Source organism: Balaenoptera borealis (assembly GCF_965194805.1).
Source record: "Balaenoptera borealis genome assembly, chromosome: 11".
Lineage (NCBI taxonomy): Eukaryota > Metazoa > Chordata > Mammalia > Artiodactyla > Balaenopteridae > Balaenoptera > Balaenoptera borealis.
Genome location: NC_138868.1, coordinates 84695658 through 84722717, shown reverse-complemented (window position 1 = coordinate 84722717; position 27060 = coordinate 84695658). Strand labels below are relative to the sequence as shown.

The 27060-nt window shown below is 36.7% G+C and overlaps 1 protein-coding gene and 1 long non-coding RNA gene across 5 annotated transcripts in view; one reads left to right on the top strand and one right to left on the bottom strand.

The window, feature by feature from the left end:
• Nucleotides 1–6449, top strand: part of LOC309604981 — a 159940-nt gene extending 153491 nt beyond the window's left edge. Inside the window, exon 2 of the long non-coding RNA XR_014231197.1 lies at nt 5970–6449. This is a non-coding gene — a long non-coding RNA (uncharacterized lncRNA). The remainder of the gene's footprint in view (nt 1–5969) is intronic.
• Nucleotides 1–27060, bottom strand: part of GUCY1A2 (guanylate cyclase 1 soluble subunit alpha 2) — a 432229-nt gene that overhangs the window by 243863 nt on the left and 161306 nt on the right. The gene's annotated exons all lie outside the window — the stretch shown is intronic.

Here is a 27060-nt window from a genome sequence, read left to right as displayed (position 1 = left end):
TATACAAGCTGCTCATGCAGCTCAATATCAAAAAACAAACAACCCAATCCAAAAATAGTCAGAAGACCGAAATAGACATTTCTCCAAAGAAGACATACAGATTTCCAACAAACACATGAAACAATGCTCAACATCACTAATCATTAGAGAAATGCAAATCAAAACCACAATGAGGTATCACCTCACACTTGGTCAGAATGGCTATCTTCAAAAAATCTAGGAACAATAAATGCTGGAGAGGGTGTGGAGTAAAGGGAATCCTCCTGCACTGTTGGTGGGAATGTAAATTGATACAACCACTGTGGAGAACAGTATGTAGATTCCTTAAGAAACTAAAAATAGAACTATCATATGACCCAGCAATCCCAATACTGGGCATATACCCAGAGAAAACCACAATTCAAAAAGACACATGTACCACAGTGTTCATTGCAGCACTATTTATAATAGCCAGGACATGGAAGCAACCTAAATGTCCATTGACAGATGAATGAATAAAGATGTGGCACATATATACAATGGAATATTACTCAGCCTTAAAAAGGAATGAAATTGAGTTTTTTGTAGTGAGGTGGATGGATCTAGAGCCTGTCATACAGAGTGAAGTAAGTCAGAAAAAGAAAAACAAATATTGTATGCTAATGCATATATGTGGAATCTAGAAAAATAGTACTGATGAACCTAGTGGTAGGGCAGGTATAAAGATGCAGACATAGAAAACAGACTTGAGGACACGGGGGTGGGGAAGGTGAGGCTGGGACGTAGTTTGAGTAGCATTGACATATATACACTACCAAATGTAAAATAGATAGCTAGTGGGAAGCTGCTGCATAGAACAGGGAGATCAGCTCAGTGATTTGTGATGACCTAGAGGGGTGGGATATGGAGGGTGGGAGGGAGGTTCAAGCTGGAGGGGATATATGTATACATATAGCTGATTCATTTTGTTGTACAGCAGAAACTAACGTAATATTGTAAAGCAGTTATACTCCAATAAAGATGTATTTAAAAAAAAAAAGGGAACCAATACAAGAAGAAGATATAACAATTGTAAATATAAATGCACCCAAATGCCGCACATAAATATATAAGGTAAACATTAATAGACTAAAAGGAGAAATTGACACTGACACAATAATAGTAGGGGACTTTAACACCCCATTTTCCAGTTTGGGGTACCATCTTCAGTTTCTTTCATCATAGTTCATAGTTCTCAGAGTGTAGGTTTTTCACCTCCTTAGTTAAGTTTATTTCTAAGTCTTTTTATGTGATTTTAAACAGGATTATTATTTTTTTTACTTTCTCTTTCTGACATCATTATTATTAGTGTATAGAAATCAACAGATTTCTGTACATTAATCTTGTATCCTCCAAGTTTGTGGAATTTATTTATTAGTTCTAACAATTTTGGGGTAGAGACTTTAGGCCTTTTATATAAAGTATCGTATCATCTGAAATAGTGACAGTTTTACCTCTTCCCTTTCAATTTGGATACCTTATATTTCTTTTGCGTGTGTGATTGCTGTGGCTAGAAATCCCAATACTATGTTAAATAGAAGTGGCAAGAGTGGGTCTCTTTGTCTTCTTCCTGACCCACAAGTGGGAGGTAGGCAACCCACAAATGTGAGGATAATTACAAATGCTTAGGTTCTACATAAGGAGCAAGGTTTCTGAGTCCCACAGTGGGCTCCCCAGGCCAGGAGTCTCACACTGGGAAGATAAGTCCCCAGAAAGTTTGGCTTTGAAGGTGAGTGGCACCTACTTTCAGGAGAGCCAGAGGACCATGAGAAATAGAAGCTCCACTCTTAAAGGGCACACACAAAATCTCACACACACTGGGACCTAGGGTAGAAGCAGTAATTTGACAGAAGCCTGGATCAGATCCACTTGCTGAGGGTTAGAGAGTGTCCCAGAGAGTCAGGAGGCAACTGGAGCTCACCCTGGGCACACAGACACTGGCAGAAGCCAGTTTTGGGACCTTGTTTACCATAAAGTCTCTGGTGCTGGCAAGCATCATTTTGGAATCAAACCTCTAGCTTATTGTCCCTGGAGCCCAGCTGCCCATCAGCATGTCTGCTGCAGTACTGGGACACCTCAGGCCAAGCAACTAGCTGATGGGGAAACAACACCACTGAACAGCAGGCCAGTTATGTTAAGACCCCCCTGAGCCCACAGTTTTCTCGAGACACAGCCCTGTCCACCAGAGGACCCAGGACACAGCCCCTGCACACCAGTGCACTGGGAATACGTCTGGGACACCAGGGCCCTGCAGATAGAGAGCCCTCACACCAGTGGGTAGGCACCAGCCCAAGAACCCTGAGGGCCCTGGTCCTACCCAACAGCAGGCCAACACACCAACTCCAGGATACCCAGGACCCTGCAGCCAGAGACCCGCAGGACTAGTTACCTCCACCAGGGAGCCAGCACTAGCCTAAGAACATGGCCTCATCCACTAGTGGGCTGGCACCAGCCCAGTATCCCCTGAGCTCCAGCCCACCCACCAGCAGACTAGTACCAGCCATGAGAACACTTGGGCCATGACCCCACCAACTAGCAGACCAATACCAAGTCCGGGACATCTTGAAAAGCTCAGGCAGCCACCCAGGGATCTAGTCTCACACACCAGTGGGCTGACACAAGCTTCAGGAAACCACAGAACCAGCAGCCAGCTGTATCATGAACCAGCCCCACCCACAAGTGAGCTGACACCAGCTCTGCCACTCCCAGGGCCCTGTAGCCAGAAAGCAAGAAACATGGATCCACAAACTAGTGAGTTGGCACTACACCCAGGACCACTTGGGTCTTAGCCCTGTTGACAAGCAGGCCAACAACAGCTCTAGAATACATCTCCCATTCCAGGCCATGGCCTAGTCCACCAGCAGGCCAACACCAGATCTGAGACACCTTGGACGTTTCAGCTAGTGGCTTCAAGATTCAGCCCCACTCACCAATGAGCTTTGGAACAACCCAGAACCTGCAGCAACCTGTGTCAGGAACCAAAATGCCCACCAGCAGTCTGATAATAGATTTGGGACCCCAGGCCCCACAACCACCCACCTCAGAATTGGGTTCAGCCACCATTGGCCAGCCCAGTCCCCAGGACCACTCAGGGATATGCAGCCAGCCACCTTGTAACCTGACCCCTCCTACCAGTGTCTGGCACCCTCCGCACAAGGCAGGAGCTGGCAACCAACCAGAGCAGAGGCCAGCAACACCTACAAGACCACCCACAGTAGTCAGCCTGCCACAACAGAAGGACCCATGTAGCCTACAGAGGGGAACTCCTAAAGCATATAGCCCTGGTGACTAGAGGAGACTGTGCTGCTAGAATGCATAGAAAATATACAAAAGGCCACTTCTCCAAGATTGGGAAATTTAACCACCTTATCAAATACATAGATATGAAACAGCAAATTAGTCAAAATGAGGTAACAGATAAATATGTTCCAAATGAGGGAACAAGATAAAACCCCAGAAGAAGAACTAACTGAAGTACAGATAAGTGACTTATCCTATAAAGAGTTTAAGGTAATAAACATAAAGATTTTCAAAGAACTCAGGAGAAGATTGAATAACTGAGTGAGAAAACTTTTAACAAAAAGTTAGAAAATGTAAGGAAAAACCAAAGATGAAGAATACAATAATTGAAATTAAAAAAAAAAAACTAGAAGAAAACAACAGTAGATTAGATGATACTGAGGAACAGATCAGTGAGCTAGAAAAGAGTAACAGAAATAACTGAAGTTAAATAGAAAAATGAAAAAAAGAATTTTTAAAAATGAGGACAGTTTAAGAAACCTCTAAGACAATACCAAATGTACTAACATTCACATTATAGGGGTCCCAGAAGGAGAAGAGAGAAAGGGGCAGAAAACATATTTGAAGACATAATAGCTGAAAACTTCCCTAACCTAGGAAATGCCTTCATATCACCATTAGAGGAAAAAAAGTGTGTTGTCTACCAAGGAACTCCTATGAAAATATGCTTATTTGAATGTTTGGTCATTTATTGAAAATCCTACCTTATTGCTATAATACACCCTGCTTAAATGGGACACATGTACAATATAAATTATCTATTGCATTTGTTTTTATGGAAGGAAAAAGTATAAAATTTTATGGAAGGAAAATTATATTTTGAGCTAGTTAGAATTCCAAGAAGTCAAAGTCTTCTAGGCCAATTGTATTTTACAAAGAACTACCATTTCCTGGACAAAAACGTGCTACTAAAAGATGAGACTTATAAGAAGGTACAGAGAATCCCTAATCTTAAAACTTTCTATAATTTTCTGAATTATAAATAAAGGCCACTCACAAGGCCTCCTCTTCCCAGGCATAGAGGCTGGCACATAAACTATCCAGCTAAAACACTTTTTAGTTAGCTCATATATGTAGGGTATTGTGTTAAGCCTTCAAGAAACTTTAAAGAGTTCCCTTTTGTAGAGACTTGTAACTTACAAATTTAGTTGAATTATAAAGGATATATATGTACATATATACATTAAATATATATTATATATATAATATATAAATATACAAATGTATAGTTCAGTCTATACAAACCAACATATGCTAACTGAAAAATAAACTCTAGAAAAAGGACCTTTACAGAGTTTCAGAGGAGTTAGCAATTAATGGTTCATAGTTTTAGTTGTTGCATTTGCAAGTTAGTAAATAGCTATTATGGTAATTAAACTGGGTGTATTCTGAGGAATAAAGTAGAAAAACATGGGTCACAGAATGTAAGTAATACCTCTCCCCAGCTCCAAAAGTGCAGTTCAAAGCTTTTTCTTATTTTCATGGAAAGGCATTTTATTTTAAATATAGCAGTGTGTGAATGTAAACCTCAAACTCCCAATCTATTCCGCCCCCCCCACACTTCCCCCTGGTAACCATAAGTTCATTCTCTGTCTCTGAGTCTGTTTCTGTTTTGTAAATAAGTTCATGTGTATCTTTTTTCTTTTTTTAGATTCCACATGTGAGTGATATCATACAACATTTATCTTTCCCTGTCTGACTTACTTCACTTAGTATGATATCTCCAGGTCCATCCATGTTGCTGCAAATGGCATTATTTCATTCTTTTTAATGGCTAATATTCCATTGTATATATGTGCCCCATCTTCTTTATCCATTCATCTGTTGATGGACATTTAGGTTGTTGCTTCCATGTCTTGGCTATTGTAAATAGTGCTGCAATGAACATTGGGGTGCATGTATCCTTTTGAATTATGGTTTTCCCTGAATATATGTTCAGGATTGGGATTACTGGAACATATGGTAGCTCTATTTTTAGTTTTCTTAAGGAACCTCCATAATGTTCTCCATAGTGTCTGTACCAATTTACATTCCCACAAACAGTGTAGGAGGGTTCCCTTTTCTCTCTCCAGTATTTATTGTTTGCAGATTTTTTGATGATGGCCATTCTGACTGCTGTGAGGTGGTATCTCGTAGTTTTGATTTGTATTTCTCTAATAATTAGCAATGCTGAGCATTTTTTCATATGCCTCTTGGGCATCTGCAGGTCTTCTTTAGAAAAATGTCTCTTTAGGTCTTCTGCCCACTTTTTTTTGACTCTGTTGTTGTTTTTTTTTGATATGGAGCAACATGAACAACTTGAAAATTTTGGAAACTAATCTGTTGTTGGTCACATCATTTGCAAATATTTTCTCCCATTCTGTGCATTGTCTTTTCATTTTGTTTATGGTTTCCTTTGTTGTGCATTTGAATTTAATTAGGTCTCATTTGTTTATTTTAGTTTTTACTTCCATTATTCTGGGAGATGGATCAAAAAAGATATTGCCTCAATTTATGTCAAAGAGTATTCTGCCTATATTTTCCTCTAAGAGTTTTATAGTATCTGGTCTTACATTTAGGTCTTTAATCCATTTTGAGTTTATTTTTGTGTGCAGTGTTAAGGAATGTTCTAATTTCATTTTTTTTTTAATGAAGCTGTCCAGTTTTCCCAGCACCATTTATTTATTTATTTATTTTTTAAACATCTTTATTGAAGTATAATTGCCTTACAATAGTGTGTTAGCTTCTGCTTTATAACAAAGTGAATCAGTTATACATATACAATATGTTCCCATTTCTCTTCCCTCTTGCATCTCCCTCCCTCCCACCCTCCCCATCCCACCCCTCTAGGTGGTCACAAAGCACCGAGCTGATCTCCCTGTGCTATGCGGCTGCTTCCCACTAGCTATCTATTTTACATTTGGTAGTGTATATATGTCCATGACACTCTCTTACCCTGTCACATCTCACCCCACCCCCTCCCCATATCCTCAAGTCCATTCTCTAGTAGGTCTGTGTCTTTATTCCCGTCTTGCCACTAGGTTCTTCATGGCCTTTTTTTTTTTTTTTTTTTCCTTAGATTCCGTATATATGTGTTAGCATACTGTATTTGTTTTTCTCTTTCTGACTTACTTCACTCTGTATGACAGACTCTAACTCCATCCACCTCATTACAAATACCTCCATTTCATTTCTTTTTATGGCTGAGTAATATTCCATTGTATATATGTGCCACATCTTCTTTATCCATTCATCTGATGATGGACACTTAGATTGCTTCCATGTCCTGGCTATTGTAAATAGAGCTGCAATGAACATTGTGGTACATGACACTTTTTGACCTATGGTTTTCTCAGGGTATATGCCCAGTAGTGGGATTGCTGGGTCGTATGGTAGTTCTATTTGTAGTTTTTTAAGGAACCTCCATACTGTTCTCCATAGTGGCTATATCAATTTACATTCCCACCAACAGCCAGCACCATTTATTGAAGAGGCTGTTTTTCCTCCATTTTAAAGTCTTGCCTCGTTTGTTGTAGATTAATTGCCCATAGGTGTGTGGGTTTATTTCTGGGCTTTCTATTCTGTTCCATTGATCTCTATTTCTGTTTTTGTGCCCATACCATACTGCTTTGATGACTGTAGCTTTGTAGTATAATTGGAAGACAGGGAGCCTGAATCCTCCCACTCTATTTTTCTTTCTCAAGATTGCTTTGGCTAATTGGGGTATTTTGTGTCTCCATACAAGTTTTAAGATTTTTTCTTCTAGTTCTATGAAAAATGTCATTAGTAATTTGATAGGGATTGCATTTAATCTGTAGATTGCCTTGGATAATATAGTCATTTTGACAATATTGATTCAATTCAAGAACATGGTATATCTTTCCAATTCTTTCTGTCATCTTCAATTTCTTTCATTAGCATCTTATAGTTTTCAGAGTACAGGTCTTTTATCTCCTTAGGTAGCTACATTCCTAGGTATTTTATAATTGTTGATGTGATGTTAATGGGATTGTTTCTTAAATTTCTGTTTCTCATCTTTCATTGTTAGTGTATAGAAATGCAATAGATTTCTGTGTATTATCTTTGTATCCTACAACTTTATCAAATTCATTGATGAACTCTACTAGTTTTCTGGTAGCATCTTTAGGATTTTCTATGTATAGTGTCATGTTATCTGCAAACAATGACAGTTATACTTCTTTTCCAATTTGGATTCCTTTTATTTCTTTTTCTTCTATGATTGTAGTGGCTAGGACTTCCAAGACCAAGTTGAATAAAAGTGGTGAGAGTGGACCTACCTGTCTTCTTGATCTTAGAGGAAATGCTTTCAGTTTTTCACCATCGAGAATGATGTTGGCTGTGGGTTTGTCATATATGGCCTTTATTGTGTTGAGGTAGGTTCCCTCTATGCCCACTTTCTGGAGAGTTTTTATCATAAATGGGAGTTGAATTTTGTCAAAAGCTTTTTTCTTCACCTATTGAAATGATCATATGGTTTTTAATCTTCAATTTGTTGATTTGATGTATCAAACTGATTAATTTGCAGATATTGTGAAATCCTTTCATCCCTGGGATAAATACCACTTGATCATGGTGTATGATCCTTTTAATGTATTGTTGGATTCAGATTGCTAGTATCTTGTGGAGGATTTTTCTGTCTATGTTCATCAGTGATATTAGCCTATACTTTTCCTGTGGTATCTTTATCTGGTTTTGGTATCAGGGTGATGGTGGCCTCAAAGAATGAGTTTGGGAGTATTCCTTCTTCTGCAAGTTTTTGGAATAGTTTGAGAAGGACAGGTGGTAACTCTTCTCTGAATGTTTGATAGAATTCTCATGTGAAGCCATCTGGTCCTGGACTTTTGTTTCTTGGGAGTTTTTAAATCACAGTTTCAATTTCAGTACTTGTTATTGGTCTGTTCATATTTTCTATTTCCTCCTGGTTCAGTTTTGAGAGATTGTACCTTTCTAAGAATTTGTCCATTTCTTCCAGGGTTTCCATTTTTTCTTAGCATATAGTTGCTTGTAGTAGTCTCATATGAGCCTTTGTATTTCTGTGGTGTCCATTGTAACTTCTCCTTTTTCATTTCTAATTTTATTGATTTGAACCCTCTCCCTTTTTTTCTTGTTGAGTCTGGCTAAAGGTTTGTCCATTTTGTTTACCTCTTCAAAGAACCAGGTTTTAGTTTCATTGATCTTTTCTATTATTTTCTTCATATCTACTTCATTTATTTCTGCTCTGATTTTATTATTTCTTTCCTTCTGCTAACTTCGGGTTTTGTTTATTTTTTCTCTAGTTGCTTTAGGTGTAAGGTTAGGTTGTTAATTTGTGATTTTTCTTGTTTCCTGAGGTAAGATTGTATTGCTATAAAATTCCCTCTTAGAACCGCTTTTGCTGAGTCCCATAGGTTTTGGATCATCATGCTTTCATTTTCATTTGTCTCTCTGTGATACATTGTTTGTTTAGTAGCATACTGTTTAGCCTCCATGTGTTTGTGTTTTTTAGTTTTTTTCTTGTAGTTGATTTCTAATCTCATAGTGTTGTGATAGGAAAAGATGCTTGATATGATTTCAATTTTCTTAAATTTACTGAGGCTCATTTTGTGGCCCAGCATGTGGTCAATCCTGGAGAATATTTCATGTGCACTTCAGAAGAATCTGTATTCTGCTGCTTTTGGATGGAATGCCCTATAAATATTAATTAAGTCCATCTGGTCTAATGTGTCATTTAAGGCCTGTGTTTCCTCGTTCATCTTCTGTCTGGATGATCTGTCCACTGATGAAAGTGGCGTGTTAACGTTCCCCACTATTACTGTGTTACTGTCGACTTCTCCTTGTATGGCTGTTAGTATTTGCCTTATATATTGGGGTGCTCCTATGCTGGGTGCATATATATATTTACAATTGTTATATTATCTTCTTGGATTGATCCCTTGTGTCCTTCCTTGTTTCTTATAGTAGTCTTTATATTAAAGTCTATTTTTTCCTGACATGAATATTGCTATTCTAGCTTTCTTTTGATTTCCATTTGCATGGAATAGCTTTTTCCATCCCCTCACTTTCAGTCTGTATGTGTCTGTAGATCTGAAGTGTGTCTCTTTTAGACACTATATACACAGGTCTTATTTTTATGTCCATTCAGGCAGTCTATGTCTTTTGGTTGGAGCATTAATCCACTGACGTTTAAGGCAATTATCGATATGTATGTTTTCATTGCCATTTGGTTAATTGTTTTAGATTTGTTTTTGTTGTTTTTTTTTTCCCGTCCTCTTTTGTTCTCTTCTCCTGTGAGTTGGTCACTAACGTTAGTGTTGTGTTTGGATTCCTTTTTCTGTTTTGTGTGTGTATCTATTGTTGATTTTCAGTTTGCAGTTACCATGAGGTTTTGATATAGCAGTCTGTATATATAAACAGGAATGTTTTTAGTTGCTGGTCTTTTAATTTCCAATGCATTTCCAATATCCTGCATTTGTGGTCTCTTCTTACAGTTGCAGGTTTTGATATCATATTTGTGTGTGGATGGTTTCCTACCTTTACTGTATGTTTTCCTTTACCAGTGAGCTTTTCCATTTGTAATTTTCCTGTTTCTAGTTGTGGCCTTTTCTTTTCCACTGAGAGAAGTTCCTTTAACATTTGTTACAAAGCTGTTCTGGTGGTGCTGAAATCTCTTAGCTTTTGCTTGTCTGTAAAGCCTTTGATTTCTCCCTCAAATCTGAATGAGTGCCTTGCTGGCTAGAATAGTCTTGGGTGTAGGTTCTTCCCTTTCATCACTTTATATACATTGTGCCACTCCCTTTAGGCCTGCAGAGTTCCTGCTGAGAAACCAGTTGATAACCTTATGGGAGTTCCTTTTTATGTTACTTGTTGCTTTTCCCTTGTTGCTTTTCGTATTTTTTCTTTGTCTTTAATTTTTCCAATTTGATTAATATGTGTCTTGGCATATTCTAATTGGATTTATCCTGCATGGGATTCTCTATGTTTCCTGGACTTGGGTGACTGTTTCCTTTCACATGTTAGGGAAGTTTTCATATATTATCACTTCAAATATTTTCTCAGGTCTTTTCTCCTCTCTTTTCCTTCTGGGACCCCTACATTGTGAATGTTGATGCGTTTAATGCTGTCCCAGAGGTCTATTAGACTGTCTTGATTTCGTTTCAGTATATTTTTTTTATTCTGTTCCATGGCAGTGATTTCCACCATTCTGTCTTTCAGGTCACTTATCTGTTCTTCTGCCTCAGTTATTCTGCTATCAATTTCTCCTTATGTATTTTTCATTTCAGTTATTGTGTTGTTCATCTCTGTTTGTTTGTTCTTTAGTTCTTCTAGGTCTTTGTTAAACATTTCTTGCATCTTCTAGATCCTTGCCTCCATTCTTTAACTGAGATCTTGGATCATCTTCACTAACATTATTCTGAATTCTTTTTCCAATAGGTTGCCTATCTCCGCTTCACTTAGTTGTTTTTCTGGGGTTTTATCTTGTTCCTTCATCTGAGACATATTCCTCTGTCATCTCATTTTGTGTAAATTTCTGTGATTGTGGTTTCTGTTCCACAGGCTGCAAGATTATAGTTCTTCTTGTTTCTGCTGTCTGCCTTCTGGTGGATAAGGCTGTCTTAGAGGCTTGTACAGGTCTTCTGATGGGAGGGGCTGGTTCCAGACTACTGATGGGTGGAGCTGGTTCTTGTTCCTCTGATGGGCAAGGCTGTGCTCAGGAAGACTTTTTGCAGCTTGTCTGCTGATGGGTGGGGCTGTGCTCCCATGCTGTTGGTTGCTTGGTCTGAGGAAACCCAGCACTGGAACCTACAGGCTGTAGGGTGGGGTTAATTGTGGCCTCTGGGCGGGATGATGTTAATGAGTACTCCCCAAATCTGCTGCTTCCAGTGGCTTTTTCACCACCATGAGACACAGCCTCCCCCTGCCTCTGTAGGAGATCTTCTAATACTAGTAGGTATATCTGTCCCAGTCTTTTATGAGGTCCATGCTTTTTGTCCCCTGGGTCCCCCCTGGTGCACTTGTGACATTGTGTGCACTCTCCAGGATTGGAGTTTCTGCTTCCCCCAGTTCTGTAGAATTCCTGCAATCAAACCCCGCTGGCTTTCAAATTCTCTGGGGGCTCCTTCTCCCAGTTCCAGATCCCCAGGCCTGGAAGTATAACATGGGTCTCAGGAATTTCCCTCCTGTGGCAGAACTTCTGTGATATAATTTGTTTCCAGTTTGTGTGTCTCCCACCTGGTGGATATGGGATTTGATTTTATCACAATTGCCCCCTCCTACTATCTCTTTGTGGCTTCCTATTTTCCTTTGGATGTAGGGTATCTTTTTTGGTCGGTTCCAGCTTTTTTTGTTGATTTTTTTCAGCAGTTGTTGTGATTTTGATATTTACATAAGAAGGGGTGAGTTCACATCCTTCTACTCTGCCATCTTGAACTAATCTCCTCCCAGTTTAAATCTTTGATCAAATGTGTACAGCTATGTTTAGAATAACTTTTTCTTTTTTATTAAAGGAAAAGGTGCCCCCAATTAATGACTCTCATTGGAGAAACCTGATGTAAACCAAATCTATAGACAATGTCAGTAAAAGCGGAACTAGTAATCAACTTAAAGTAGCCATAATATTGGAGAAAATTTAGGAAAAAGTCATAAGCAGGAAGACTTGGTATACAGATGAGGAGACTATAGTTTTTATTTTATTTTTATTTTTATAGAAGTATAATTGACTTACAGTATTATAATAGTTTCAGTTGTACAACATAGTTATTCAATATTTTTATAGACTAAATAATAATCACTACAATAAGTCTTGTTATTATCTGTTAGCATACAAAATTATTATAATATTATTGACTAAGCTTCCTATGTTGCACATTACATCCCTATAACTCATTCATTTTATAACTGGAAGTTTGTACCTCTTAATCCCCTTTGCTCATTTTGTCTGTCCTCCCACCCTATCTCCAAGGCAACAGTTTGGTCTCTGTATCCATGGGTCTGTTTCTGTTTTGTTATGTTTGTTCATTCATTTTGTTTTTTAGACTCCACATATGAGTGAAATCATTCAGTATTTGTCCTCCTCTTTCTGATTTATTTCACTTAGCATGATACCCTCTAGGTCAACCCATGTTGTTGTAAATGGCAAGATTTCATTCTTTTTTATGGCTGGGTAATTTAGATTAGATAGATAGATAGATAGATAGATAGATAGATAGATAGATGATAGATAGATAAATAGAGATATATAGATATACCAGATCTTTATTCATTCATCTATTGATGAACACTTAGGTTGCTTCTGTATGTTGGTTATCATAAAGAATGCTGCAATGAATGTAGAGGTGCATATATATTTTTGAATTACTGTTTTTGTTTACCTTGGAAAATATCCAAAATTGGAATTGCTGGATTGTATGGTTATTCTGTTTTTAATTTTTGAAGAACCCCATTCTGCTTTCCATAGCAGCTATGACAACTGGCATTCCCACCAACAAGGCATGAAGTTTCCTTTTTCTCCACATCCCTGCCATTCTAACAGGTATGAGGTAATATCTCATTGTCATTTTGATTCACACTTCCTTTATGAGTATTAATGTTGAACATCTTTTCATGTGCCTGTTGGTTATCTGTATGTCTTCCTGGAAAAATATATATTCAGGTCTTCCTCCCATTTTTTAATCACTTTTTTAAATATTAAATTACATGAGTTCTTACATATTTTGGATCTTAACTCCTTATCAGATATATGGTTTGCCACTATTCTTGCCCTATTCAGTGAACTGTCTTTTGTTTTGTGGATAGTTTCCTTCGCTGTGCAAAACTAAAAATTAAAAAGGTTTGATGTAAAGTCTTTAACCGTGGTCATTTTTAAGTCTTTTGTCATTTACAGACAGTTCTGGGTGTACTCTGATGCTTTTACAAAAATGTTCCTATAAAAGGGTTTCATCTTCAAGGAATTCATGGAAAAGACTCTGACAAGTACAGGTTTCTGGTAACTGACTATACTGCTGAACTGAATGAATAAGCATTTTCAGAACTCTAATGGAAAACTGATGAATTCATAAAAGTGCTAATAAAAGATCAAGATGAAGAAAAATTAATTACATGGGACTGAGTGAACTGATGCAGATGATTATAATTTTTGTGACTTTCTGTTTGAATAAAAAAAAAAAGGTTTGATGTAGTCCCATTTGTTTACTTTTGCTTGTTTCTCTTGCCCTAGGAGACAGATCCAAAAAAATTTTTTGCTAAGACTGATGACAAACAGTGCACTTCCTATGTTTTCTTATAGGAGTTTGATGTTGCCAGTTTCAACATTTGAGTCTTTAATCCATTTTTAGTTTATTTTTGTATATTGTGTGCGAGAGTAGTTCAGTTTGATTTTTTTGCATGTAGTTGTCCAAATTCCCAACACTATTTATTGAAGAGGCTGGTTTTCCCCATTGTATATTCTTCCCTCGTTTGTTATAGATTAATTGATCATATAAGTGTGGGTTTATGTCTGGGCATTAATCTATTCTGTCCCACTAACCTATGCACTTGTTTCTGTGGCAGTACCATATTGTTTTGATGACTATAGCCTTGTAGTATTGTTTGAAATCAGGGAGTATGACACCTCTAGGTTTGTTATTCTTTCTCAAGAATGTGTTTTGATTAATTGGGGTCTTCTGTGGGTTCAAACAAATTTTAAATTAGTTGTACTTCTATGAAAAATGTCATTGGAATTTTGATAGAGATTGTATTGAATCTGTAGATTGTTTTGGGTAGTATGGTTATTTTAAAAATATTAATTTTTCCAGTGCTGAGCATGGTATATATTTCCATTTGTTTGTGTGTTCCTCAGTTTCTTTCATCAATGTCTTATAGTTTTCTGAGTACAAGTCTTTTACCTCCTTGGCTAGATTTATTCGTAGGTATTTTATCCCTTTTGATATTGTTAGTGTTTAGAAATGCAACCGAGTTCTGCATATTAATTTTGTATCCTGCAACTTGACTGAATTCATTTATTGGTCTAATAGCTTTTTGGTGACATCTTCAAGATTTTGTATATACAGTATCATATCTGCAAACAGTGACAGTTTTACATTTTGCTTTCAAATTTGAATTTCTTTTATTTTTCTTGTCTGATTGCTGTGGCTAAACTGCCAATACAGAGTTGAATAAAAGTGGTGAGAGCATTCATCCTTGTCTTCTTCCTGATCTTAGAGAAAATGTTTTCAACATTTTACCCTTGAGTATGACATTGGGTGTAGGTATGTCATATATGGCCTTTACTATGTTGAGATATGTTCCATCCATACAACTTTGTTGAGAGTTTTGATGTTGAATTTTGTCAAAAGCTTTTTCTACAACTATTGAGATGACCATGTAATTTTTCTCCTTTGTTGTGTTAATGTGGTGTATTACATTGGTTGATTTTTGGATTCTGGACCACCCTTGTATCTCACTTGTTCACGGTGTATGATCATTTTAATATTTTGTTTCATTTGACTTGCTGATATTTTGTTGACAATTTTTGCATCAATTTTCAGCTGCGATATTGGTCTGTAATTTTCTATTTTTTGTGGTGTCTTTCTCTGGTTTTGGTATCAGGGTGATATTTGCCTCATAGAATGAGTTCAGATGTGTTCCTTATTCTTCAGTTTTTGAATTCTTTGATAATTTTTGATTCTTCTTTAAATATTTTATAGAATTTACCTGTGAAGCCATCTGGTCCTGAACTTTTGTTTGTTGGGAGATTTTTTTTTTAAGGTTTGATTAAATTTCATTACTTGTAATTGGCCTTTTCATATTATCTATTTCTTACTGTTTCAGTCTTGGGAGATTGTACTTTTCTAAGAATTTGTCCATTTCTTCTAGGTTGTTCATTTTATTAGCATATAGTTTGTAGTAATCTGTTATGATACTTTGTATTTCTGTGGTGTCGGTTGTAACTTCTTCTCTTTCATTTATAATTTTACTTATTTTGGCCCTTTCTCTCTCCTTTTTATTTGATGAGTCTGGCTAAAAGTTTAAAAGTTTTATCTTTTCAAAAATCCAGGTCTTAGTTTTATTGGTATGTTTTACTGGTTTTCAGACTCTATTTCATTTATTACACCTGTGATTTTCATAATTTTTTTCCTACTACTAACTTTTAATTTTGTTTTTTCTTTTCTAGATCCTTTAAACATAAAGTTAGATAGTTCATTTCACAATTTTTTGTTTTGTTTCATAAGGTAGGTTTGTATTGTTATAAACCTCTTCTGAGAACTACTTTTGCTGGGTCCTGAACATTTCAAAACACTGTGTTTCCATTTTCATTTGTCTCAAGGTATTGATTTCTTCTGATTTCTTCAGTGATTAATAAGTTGTTCAGCGGTATATTGCTTACCTTCCACATGTTTGTGGTTTTTTTCTTGTGTTGACTTCCAATCTCACAACGTTATATTTGGAAAAGAATCTTGGTCTGATTTCAATCTCCATAAATTCGTTGAGGCTTGTTTTGTGGCCTAGCATGTGATGTACCCTGGAGTATGTTCCATGTGCATTTAAAAAGAATGTATATTCTGCTGCTTTTGATGGAATGTTCCATATATGTCTGTTAAGTTCATCTGACCTAAAATGTAATTTAAGGCCGGTGTTTCCTTGTTGATTTTCTTTCTGGATGATCTGTCCATTGATGTATTTGGCTTATTAAAGTTCCCTTTTACTTTTATGTTACTATCAGTTTCTTTATGTCTATTAATATTTGCTTTATGTATTTAAGTACTGCTATGTTGGGTCCACATATATATTTATAATGTTTATGTCTTCTTCTTGGATTGATCCTTGATGATTATGAAATTTCCTTCTTGTCTCTTGTTTAAAGTCATTTTTTTTTTCTGATATAGGTATTGCTAACTTGGCATTCTTTTCATTTCCATTTGCATGGAATACCTTTCTTCATACCCTCACTTTCAGGCTCTGTGTGTCTTTAAATCTGAAGTGAGTCTCCTCTTGGCAGCATATAGATAAGTGTTGTTTTCTTTATACATTGAACCACTCTGTGTCTTTTGATTGTAGCACTTAGTCCATTTACATTTAAGGTAATTATTAACAGGTATAAACTTATTGCCACTTTTTATTGTTTATGGCTTGTTTTTGTAGTTCTTTTATGTTCCTTCCTTTTTCATTTGCTCTCCTCCCTTGTGATTTGATAACTACCTTTAGTTTTATGTTTGTATTCCTTTTATATTCTGTGAGTGGTTCTATCATAGATTTTTGGTTTGTGGCTACCATGAGGCTTATAAATAGCTATATAGAGAGAAAGAGAGACCTCTGGAAAGTCCCCCCCACCCTTACTGATCTCTTGAGTTCTAACACATTTTACCAGCCCTGCATATTTACTCCCTTCACCCCTAAATTTACTGTTTTGGACATCATATTTTACTTCTTTTTGTTTTGTGTATCCCTTAACTACTTATCTTGGATAGAAATGATTTTACTACTTTTGGCTTTTCACCTTCCTACTAGCTTGATTTGTAGTTGATTTGCTACTTTTAGTATACATTTGCCTTTTGCAATGAGACTTTTCCTTTTGTAATTTTCATACTTTAAGTTATTGTCTTTTCTTTTCTACTTAGAGAAGTCCCTTTAACATTTCTTGTAAAGCCAGCTTAGTGTTGCTGAGCACTTTTAGCTTTTGCTTGTCTGTAAAACTCTTTATCTCTCCTTCAAATCTGAATGATAGCCTTACTAAGTAGAGTATGCTTGACTGTAGGTATTTTGCTTTCATCCCTATAAATATATCATTCCATTTCCTTCTGGTCTGCAAAGTTTCTTATGAGAGTTCTCTTGTACATAATTTGTAGCTTTTTCCTTGCTGCTTTTAATATTCTGTCTTTATCTTTAATATTTGCCATTTTAATTACAATGTCTCTTGGTGTGGATCTCTTTTGCATGATTTTATTTGGGACTCTCTGTGACTTCTGCACTTGGATTTCTGTTTTCTTTTTCAGGATATGTGTTCTGTCATTTTCTCTTTTCCCTCTGGAACACTTATAATGCAAATATTATACACTTTATGTTTTCCCAGAGGTCTCAAGCTGTCTTAATGTTTTAAAATTCATAGTTTTTCTTTCAGCTTGGGTGATTTCTACTACTCTGTCTTCCAGTTTGCTTATCTGTTTCTCTGTATAATCTAATCTATCGTTGATTCTGTCTAGCGTATTTTTTTATTTCAGGTATTGTATTTTGCAACTCTGGTTCTTCTTTATATTTTCTAAATCTTTACTAAACTTTTCACAGTTTTCACCCATTTTTCTGCTGAGTTCATTGAGCATATTTATGATCATTACCCTGAACTCTTTATCAGGCAGATTGCTTATCTCCACTTCAGTTAGTTCTTTTTCTGGGTTTTATCTTGTTCCTTCATTTAGAATATATCCCTTTATCACCTCGTTTTGCCTAATTCTCTCTGCTTATTTGTATATATTAGGTTGCTTGATTATGTTTAGATTTTAGCAGAGTTGCCTTATGTAGGAGACATCCTATGGAGCCCAGAAGCACACTCCCCTCTAGTCACCAGAGCTATATGATCTAAGAGTGCCCCTTATGTGGGCTGAGTGGGCTCTTCTGTTGTGGTGGGGCTGCTGACTGCGGGTATGCTGGTACATAGGGCTGGTCCCTGTCTCAGCTGGTTGCCAGGTCCTGCCTCGTATGGAGGCTTCTGGCCCCTGGAGGGCATAGACGGATCCTGCCGTGGCTGGCTCCATAGTCAAGAGAGTCACAGGGCTGGTGCTGGCCTGTGAGTGGTTGGGGCTATGTCTCACAGGACTGGCTACTTGGCCCTATGGGACTGTTTACTCGGGAATAATGAGGGTGGCCAGGTCCTGGAGATAATAGGGTGGAGTGAAGACTCCAAAATGTCACTTTCCAGCACCAGCGTCCTTGTGGTAAAAAGAGCTCCCTAAAATATCTGACACCAGTGTCTATGTCCCAGTTGCCTCTCCAAGATAACCTAATGTTCTGGCACAGGCTCCTTTCAAATTAATGCCTCTGCATTGGGTCTTAGAGCATGTGAGATTTTTCATGCATCCTTTAAGAGCAGAGTCTGTCTCCTACAGTCCTCCAGCTCTCCTGTCCATAAGCCTCGCTGGCCTTCAAAGCAAGCTGTTCTGGGGCTTGTGTTCCTGGTAGAGGACACCAGGCTTGGGAGACTGATGTGGGGCTCAGACCATTTGCTCCTCTGCAATTGTTATTATCCTTCCTTTTGTGGGCCACTTCACTGGGGAGGGTGCATCTTGACTATACTGCATCTCTGTCCCTCCTACCTTCTTTGTATCATTTAGTTGGGGAAAATCTTTTCTGCAAGTCTACAGGTCATTCTCATAGATAGGTGTTTTGTAAATAGTTGCAATTTTGGTATGCCTATGGTAGGAGGTGAGCTCAAGGTCCTTCTACTCAGCCATCTTGGTCATCTCCATTGTCTTTATTTTTAACAGTTTTATTGAGATATTCACCCATGTAAAGTGTACAATTCATTCAATTTTACAATGGATTTCAAAAAGTTGTATAAATCATCACCACAAACTAATTTTAGAACATTTCATTATCCTTCAGAAAACCCTTGTACTCATTAGCAGTCAACCCCTATCCCTCTCTCCCTCTTCCTCCTCAACCCTCAGCAATGACTTCTTGTCTCCATAGATTTGCCTCTTCTGGATATTTCATATACATGGAATAAAATACCATGTTTTCTTCAAGAGTTTTATTGTTTTGGCTCTTACATTTAGGTCCAAGATCCATTTTGAGTTAATTTGTATACATGGTGTGAGATGGGGGTCCAAACTCAATCTCTTGTATGCAGTTGTCCAGCTGTTCCAATAATATTTGGACTATATGTTGAAGACTATTCTTTCCTTTGAATTATCTTGGTATCTTTGAAAAAAATCAATTGATGATAAATATAAGCATTATTTCTGGACTCAATTTTATTTCATTGGTCTATATGTCTATCCTTATGCCAGAAGCATACTGTCCTGATTATCGTAGCTTTGTAATAAGTTTTGAAATCAGGAAGTGTGAATCCTTCACGTTTCAAGAGTGTTTTGGCCCTTTGGGTCCCTTGCATTTTCATATGAATTTTAAGATCAACTTGTCTATTTCTTCAAAAAAAAAAAAGCAGCTGAAATCTTGATAGGGATTGTCTTGAATTTGTAGATTATTTTGGATAGTATTGCCATCTAACAATATTAAGTGTTGCAATCTATGAAGGTGGGCATCTTTTCATTATTTAAGTCTTTAATTTCTGTCAACAATATTTTATAGTTTTCTGTGTGCAAATCTTCCACTTCTTTGGTTATATTTTTTCCTAAGTATTTTACTTATTTTGATGCTATTGTAAGTGGAAATATTTTCTGAATTTCGTTTTTTGATTGTTCATTGATAATGTATAGAAATGGAATTGATTTTTCTATGGTAATATTATATCTTGCAACCTCGATAAAGTTGTTTATTAGATAAAATATTTTTGTGGATCCCTTAGAATTTTTCTATAGAGAAAATCATATCATCCAAGGATAGAGGTAGTTATACTTCTTCTTTTCTTTTTTCCTTTTTTGAATTTTGTTTTATTTATTTTGTATACAGCAGGTTCTTATTAGTTATCTATTTTATACATATTAGTATATATATGTCAATCCCAATCTCCCAATTCATCCCACCACCACTTAACCACCCCCCTGCCACCTTCACCCCTTGGTGTCCATACGTTTGTTCTCTACATCTGTGTCTCAGTTTCTGCCCTGCAAACTGGTTCATCTGTACCATTTTTCTAGGTTCCACATATATGCATTAATATATGATATTTGGTCTTCTCTTTCTGACTTACTTCACTCTGTATGACAGTCTCTAAGTCTATCCATGGCTACACAAATGACCCAATTTCATTCCTTTTTATGGCTGAGTAATATTCCATTGTATATATGTACCACATCTTCTTTATCTATTCATCTGTCGATGGGCATTTAGGTTGCTTCCATGACCTGGCTATTGTAAATAGTGCTGCAGTGATTCTTCTTTTCTAATATAAATGCCTTTTGAATCTTTCTTTTAGATAATTGTCCTGTACTTCCAGTACAATGTTGAACTAAAGCTAGAGCAGACATGCTTGTCTTGTTCCTGAAATTAGGGGGAAAGCATGTCAATCTTTCACCATTAGTTATAATGTTAGCTATGGGTTGTTGCAAGATTTCTTTTAGCAGGTTGAAGAAGTCACCTTTCTCTTGCTAGTTTACTGAATATTTTTATCATTAATGGATGTTGGCTTGTCAAGTGTTTTTTCTGCATTTATAAAAATGATCATGAGGTTTTTGTCTTTTACTCCATTAATAAGATGTATTACATTGACTGAGTTTCAAATGTTAAACAAACCTTGCATTCCTGAGATGAATTTTACTTGGTCATGGTGTATATCTATTTTTATATGCTAATACATTCCATTTACTAGTATTTTGTTAAGGATTCTGCCTCTATATTCATTAGGAATATTGGTCTATGGTTTTATTTTCTTGTGTTGTCTTTGTCTGGTTTTGGTATCAAGGCAATAACAACATAGAACATTTCAGAAATTTCCTCTCCTCTTCCATTTTTTTCAGAATAGCTTGTGAGGTTTTGTATTAATTTTTCTTTAAATGTTTGATAGAATTCTTCAGTGAAGTCTGGGCATTGCTTTCTTTTACTGTCTTTTTATAAAACTAATATGATGATAGAAAGAACCACAGAAATGACATCATTTTTTCTTGATTCTGCTATTAAGAAGCTATATGACTTTTGAAATTCTCATTCTCCAAGTCTGTAATTTAGAGGTAAAACCATCTGTTCTATCTATTTGTAAGGATTATTTTGAAGATTAAGTGAAATGATGGGTGTAAAAGCTTTCTGTAGCCAGAAGATGCCATTCCACTATATATTATTATGTTTATTATTTTTTGCCTCTACTATGGAAAATTCTATCTGCAGACAGATAAAATTTCCATTAATTGTCTGAGAAGCAAGCCTGTCACTTTAATCTATGTGCCTGGGGCAAGTATCATGGCATATGCAGTGTACACTGTCCTGAAATTAGTACCCGTGGCAATGTGTTACCAGCTCCTTTTATTTCCTATTATTCTTTCTTCTAAACTATATACTGCCAAAAGTAGAAGTCAGAGCTCTGCCAATATCCCTACTTGCCAACTGGATTATCTTTATGAGAAAATCATCTGTCTCTTCAACATTCTTTTCACTTAAACTGAATGGGGAAGACTAATTCCCATAGTCCCTTTCACTGTTAAGAAAACAAAGTCAATCTCCAAATAACTGGTGTGTTTCTCCTGAAATGGACTATTTTCCACCTAGAGAATTACCTAAATTAGCTACCTATCTGTCTTACATATCTACCTATATGTCTAAACCTAGCAGTAACTGAACTAATGTATTGATTTCTCTAACATTAAGAATAAAGTCAGTTCCCTATTTACACATAACTACATAAAATCAGCCACCACTTCTTCTCATATCCTATGCTCCTAACCTCCAACCCACCTCATCCTTTCCCTAGCCCTTTGTCTATTTTAGGTCTCATTGTCTCTTCCAAAGAGTTCATAGTTTCTGGAGAATGCATGCTTTAAGAAGAAGAAGAAAGAAAAAAATCTATGACAGAAAGGCTAAACTTCTGGTTGCTGAAGCCAAGATAAGCAATGCCAATCAACCTGAATGGCACTGTGCCACAAAAACACATTTTCCCTATATTGTCTATAGCCTTTACTTCAATGTGTCTCCTTGTCTACATCGTCAACCATTAGAAATTAGATTGAGGAAAATAAGAAAACTCTTCTTAAAATACAAATTATTGAAGGGTTATGGCTACCAGTGACTCACACCTCAGTAAAATTTAATACAGTTAAATTTCTTTCCTTCCAAGAGCTACTTGAATTCTATCATTTATATTAAAGAAATGAATAATTTTATTTGGCAAGAAACAAAAAGTAGATAAAGCTCATTTTGAATGAGAAGCAATTTGTAGAGTTGAAAAGATTTGGCAGGATACAATAGCAAAGGACTTAGGGTACCATAATAATAACAATTATCACATATTTAGTATGTTCTAGGCACATTTCCAAGTGAGTTATTCCATTTAATCCTCTTGGCAATCCTATGAAACAGTTGTCACTGTTATCTTTATTTTATACATGAGAAAATTGAGACTAAGGGAGATAAAGAAACTTGTCTAAGGGCATATCAACAAGAGGTAGAGTCAGGATTTAAACTGAGGTCTTTCTGAACTCAGAATCAGAGTTCTAAACTTCTAGGATGACTGGTCACCTAAACGCTAAAGACCAAAAGTACTAGGACTTATAAGATAGATAAAGATGAAATGCAGATAGATGGTACCATTCCTCACACAAGCTTCATTGGCATCAAACAGCTAGCAAAATCATTATGCTGCCCCTACCCCCCACACATACTTCTTGAGGTCAAATTTTTAGATAGGTACAATCCCAGCCCAACTTATGTGGATAATAGGCTTTTTAAAGTAACTTAGGGACTTAACAAGTTATCATGTCATCTGAGTAGGCAATTGCTATCTAAATTGCTAAAAGCTGATTTTAATATTTATTTATTTATTTTATTTATATATTTTTGGGCTGCGTTGGGTCTTCGTTGCTGCATGCTGGCTGCGGTGAGCGGGGGCTACTCTTCGTTGCGGTGTGTGGGATTATTGTAGTGGCCTCTCTCGTTGCAGAGCATGGGCTTTAGGCATGCGGGCTTCAGCAGCTGTGGCACGTGGGCTCACTAGCACTAGTTGTGGCTTATGGGCTGTAGAGGGCAGGCTCAGTAGTTGTGGTTCATGGGCTTAGTTGCTCTGCGGCATGTGGGATCTTCATGGACCAGGGCTCGAACCCGTGTCCCCTGCATTGGCAGGCGGATTCCTAACCACTGCACCACCAGAGAAGCCCCCTATAAAGCTGATTTTAAAAATGATCTATTAGAACAACAACTACTTAATAGTTGAGGATTCCTGGACAACATATAAACATTAGTAAGTTATAAAATCTAAAAAATCTAAAGTAAAATGAACTGTGGCCTCATCACCATTTTTTAGGGAATGTAGTTTACTGTTATTATAACTTGATCTAATACTGAAATTATGTAAATTTAACCAAATTCATATTAAAATGAAAGGTAAGAATGCAGTAATTGTGAATGTGCTTACATCTAAAATTAGATTGTCATACACCTAATTGTGAACCAAAGTTATTCTGAATTGATAGCTTAAAATCTGAATTGTCTTATTTTAAGGCTTTTTGGGGGAATGAATTTTTAAACTTCCCTAAAGAATAGTAATTTATAACCAACAGATAATAATAGATATCGTCTCACATTTAACTTGAGCTGGCCATCATGCTTAATTTATGTATCTGTTTTACTGAATCTCATACATATATTATCCCTAACCTGTTAAGAAATAAATTACAAGAAAGGACATAGTGCCAGTAAAATTTTAGAATGGATTTAATGAGTTATTAATTCCATAAAGTTTACTAAGCATTTACTTTACAAGAGACATGATCAAAAAATTCAGCTATTAATCAGATTCCTGTCCTCAATGACCTGCATTTTGAAAAGTGAAATAAGATTGATATGAAATATCATGAAAAATATCATGAAAAATAATGATATTAATAATAAAAATAGGTAGAGAGTGATATAATCCAGCTCTGATGAGAAAATAAGAGTTTCATCTGATTCAGCATAAATAACTAAATAACATGTGGTAATACATGCAAAGGGCTGTAAATATCTTTTAATAAAAGTAGCTATTGTTACTATTCAACATGTCTGAATTCTATGAATTATTTAAGTTTATATCTTTAAATACCAAAATATATTTAATTTTAACATTTTGGGTTAAAATGAGCTTATTATTTACACATAGACTGTTCTGCTATTTTATACAGACTGCCTTGATCATAAAACTTTTCTCAAAACTCAGGGTAATATTATGAACACTGAATTTTGTGCTAAAATGCAATACAGTGGTTGTTTCAGTGAAAAAAAAAGAAAAGAACAAACATGAATTAAGTATCTACTATTTACCTAACACTTTATACATGAAGTACTTTATCTAAATAAAATACGTATGTTATGTCCATACCATTAGAGTTCCTGTCTTTCAAATTGTAAGGTTTTTTTCTTTTTCTCTTTATAGCTCCTTTCACCTCAGGCTTTCTACTGTCACAGTCATTATTAGAAACAACTCTCCCCACCATAGTACATTTTAGCATATTATATCTAATCTGTTGTGGATTGAGAAACCAGACAACCAAATATATTGAATTAGGTATAAAGAGACTGTATAAAGAGAGCTTGATGGACTCTATAAAGTGCAAGGGAGATATGCATTTCGTGGCCTATATTTTGGCTTCTCAGAGCTTTTTGCCCTCTGTCATACTTAGCTGAATTCAGAAAACTCGAGGTTGTTAAATATTGCAACTCCATTTAAGAAGGTGTTAATATCTATACTTTCACTTACTGTTATAATGGTTGAATTAACTCCCGAAATTAAAAGGATGACACTGGATGCACAATTCCATCAAAAACGGCTTTAAAATGCCCGTGCTAATCCTTATTTCAGCTTGACTCTAGTCCAAGGAATGAGTCACAGATAAAAAAGGGAAGGCTCCGCCATTACTACTGTAAACACAAACTTAGAAATAGGAGGAGAAAGAGGAAGAGGAGAATAAGGGGGGGTGATGAAGGGAAGAAGAAGTATAGGGGTAGGAGGAAGAGAAAGTAGAAGGGTAGGAGGGAGAGGAGAAAGAAGAGGGTGAAAGGAGGAAAAGAAGGAAAATGAAGAATAAGAATTTGCTCTAACATATTGGAATGAAAATGGATCTCTCCAGGAACTAGACAAGCCCTGTCTCTGGTTTTACTATGCAAAGATGTCACCAAGGTTGCAGGCTTCATCACTCCTTGAATCATAAACATATACCTCCAGAATTAATCTAGAAGCCTATTTATTATTGTATTTTTTCTACTTTCCTGTTTAACTTGTGTGAAATGTTACCATGACTTCCTGGTTTTTCTGGATTACTGTATCCATGTACTCCGTTGTATTTATACAATAATAAATTAGTGACCTTCCCCTCCCCCCTTCATATTGATGTGGATAGGTTTCTCTTTGTTGGTAGGACTTCCTGCTTACCCATACACTTGCCATTTGTCAGCCATATCCCCATCCCCATCAGCTCTCAATCCTGAAACATTTACCTTGCCAAAAGCACCAAACTTCAGAAACAAGTTTGGGCTACATCATCCAGTTGTCACAGCAAGTTGTAAGCACAGTTTTAAGATAACACGTACCTAATTCTGAAGACAGAGATGTGCGTGAAAGAACAGCATTTAAAATTGGGATTTCCGGGGCTTCCCTGGTGGTGCAGTGGTTGAGAATCTGCCTGCCAATGCAGGGGGACATGGGTTAGAGCCCTGGTCTGGGAAGATCCCACATGCTGCGGAGCAACTGGGCCCGTGAGCCACAACTACTGAGCCTGCGCATCTGGAGCCTGTGCTCCGTGACAAGAGAGGCTGCGATAGTGAGAGGCCCGCACACCGCGATGAAAAGTGGCCCCCGCTCGTAGCTGTTCAATCAGCCCTGGATATCTTTCAGGTGGAACTGCTCTACATGTAGGTGTAGATTCAGTGTGTCCACGGGATGAGGTGAACTCAGGGTCTTTCTGGGCCACCATCTTGCCCTTCCCTCCTCTTCTCTTCTTATAAGGATACCAGTCATATTGGACTGGGGCTCATCCTAATGACCTCATTTTAACTTGATTACATCTGCAAAGACCCTATTTCTAAATAAGGTCATGTTCACATGGAAAATGAAACTGAAATTTCTGGGACTCAACAAATGTTCATTAAGAAAAAAGGATGGCAAACTAACAGTATTTCCATTTGCTTCAGTCCGGATAACGTCAAAGACATAATATACTCTGATTTTAAAAGGCATTTAACATAGTAATTATGAATTAAACAAATAGATAGGGAGATATTAGTTGGTTTAGGTGAATTCAGAACTGATTAGCCAAATAAATCCCAACAATTTTGTATATTATCAACTTTGATGGGGTGATCTACAGTGCTTTCCTGCAGAATGCTGTAATACATGCTCTGAAATTCTATATTCTTATCAAAACTTTATATTAAAGTGTATTTATCTAACTTGCACAAGATTCAAAAACATAAGGGGTGGGCTTCCCCGGTGGCGCAGTGGTTGAGAGTCTGCCTGCCAATGCAGGGCACACGGGTTCGAGCCCTGGTCTGGGAAGATCCCACATGCCGCAGAGCAACTAGGCCCGTGAGCCGCAATTACTGAGCCTGCGCGTCTGGAGCCTGTGCTCCGCAACAAGAGAGGCCGCGATAGTGAGAGGCCCGCGCACCGCGATGAAGAGTGGCCCCCACTTGCCGCAACTAGAGAGGGCCCTAGCACAGAAACGAAGACCCAACACAGCCATAAATAAATAAATAAATAAACCCAAAGTTTAAAAAAAAAAAAAGTAAGCTGAAATATTTGGTTTAAAAAAAAAACAAAAACATAAGGGGTTCATAAGGTAGAAAATAAGAATGAAGATTTAAGCACCTCTACAGATGATTATGCTAGACAAAATTAAATTTAAATTAATTGGATTGAACAAGGGTATATGTAAAATCTTCTTCATAGGTTCAAAAAGTCACTTGCACAATCACAAGATAGGGCAGACTCAAAACAGT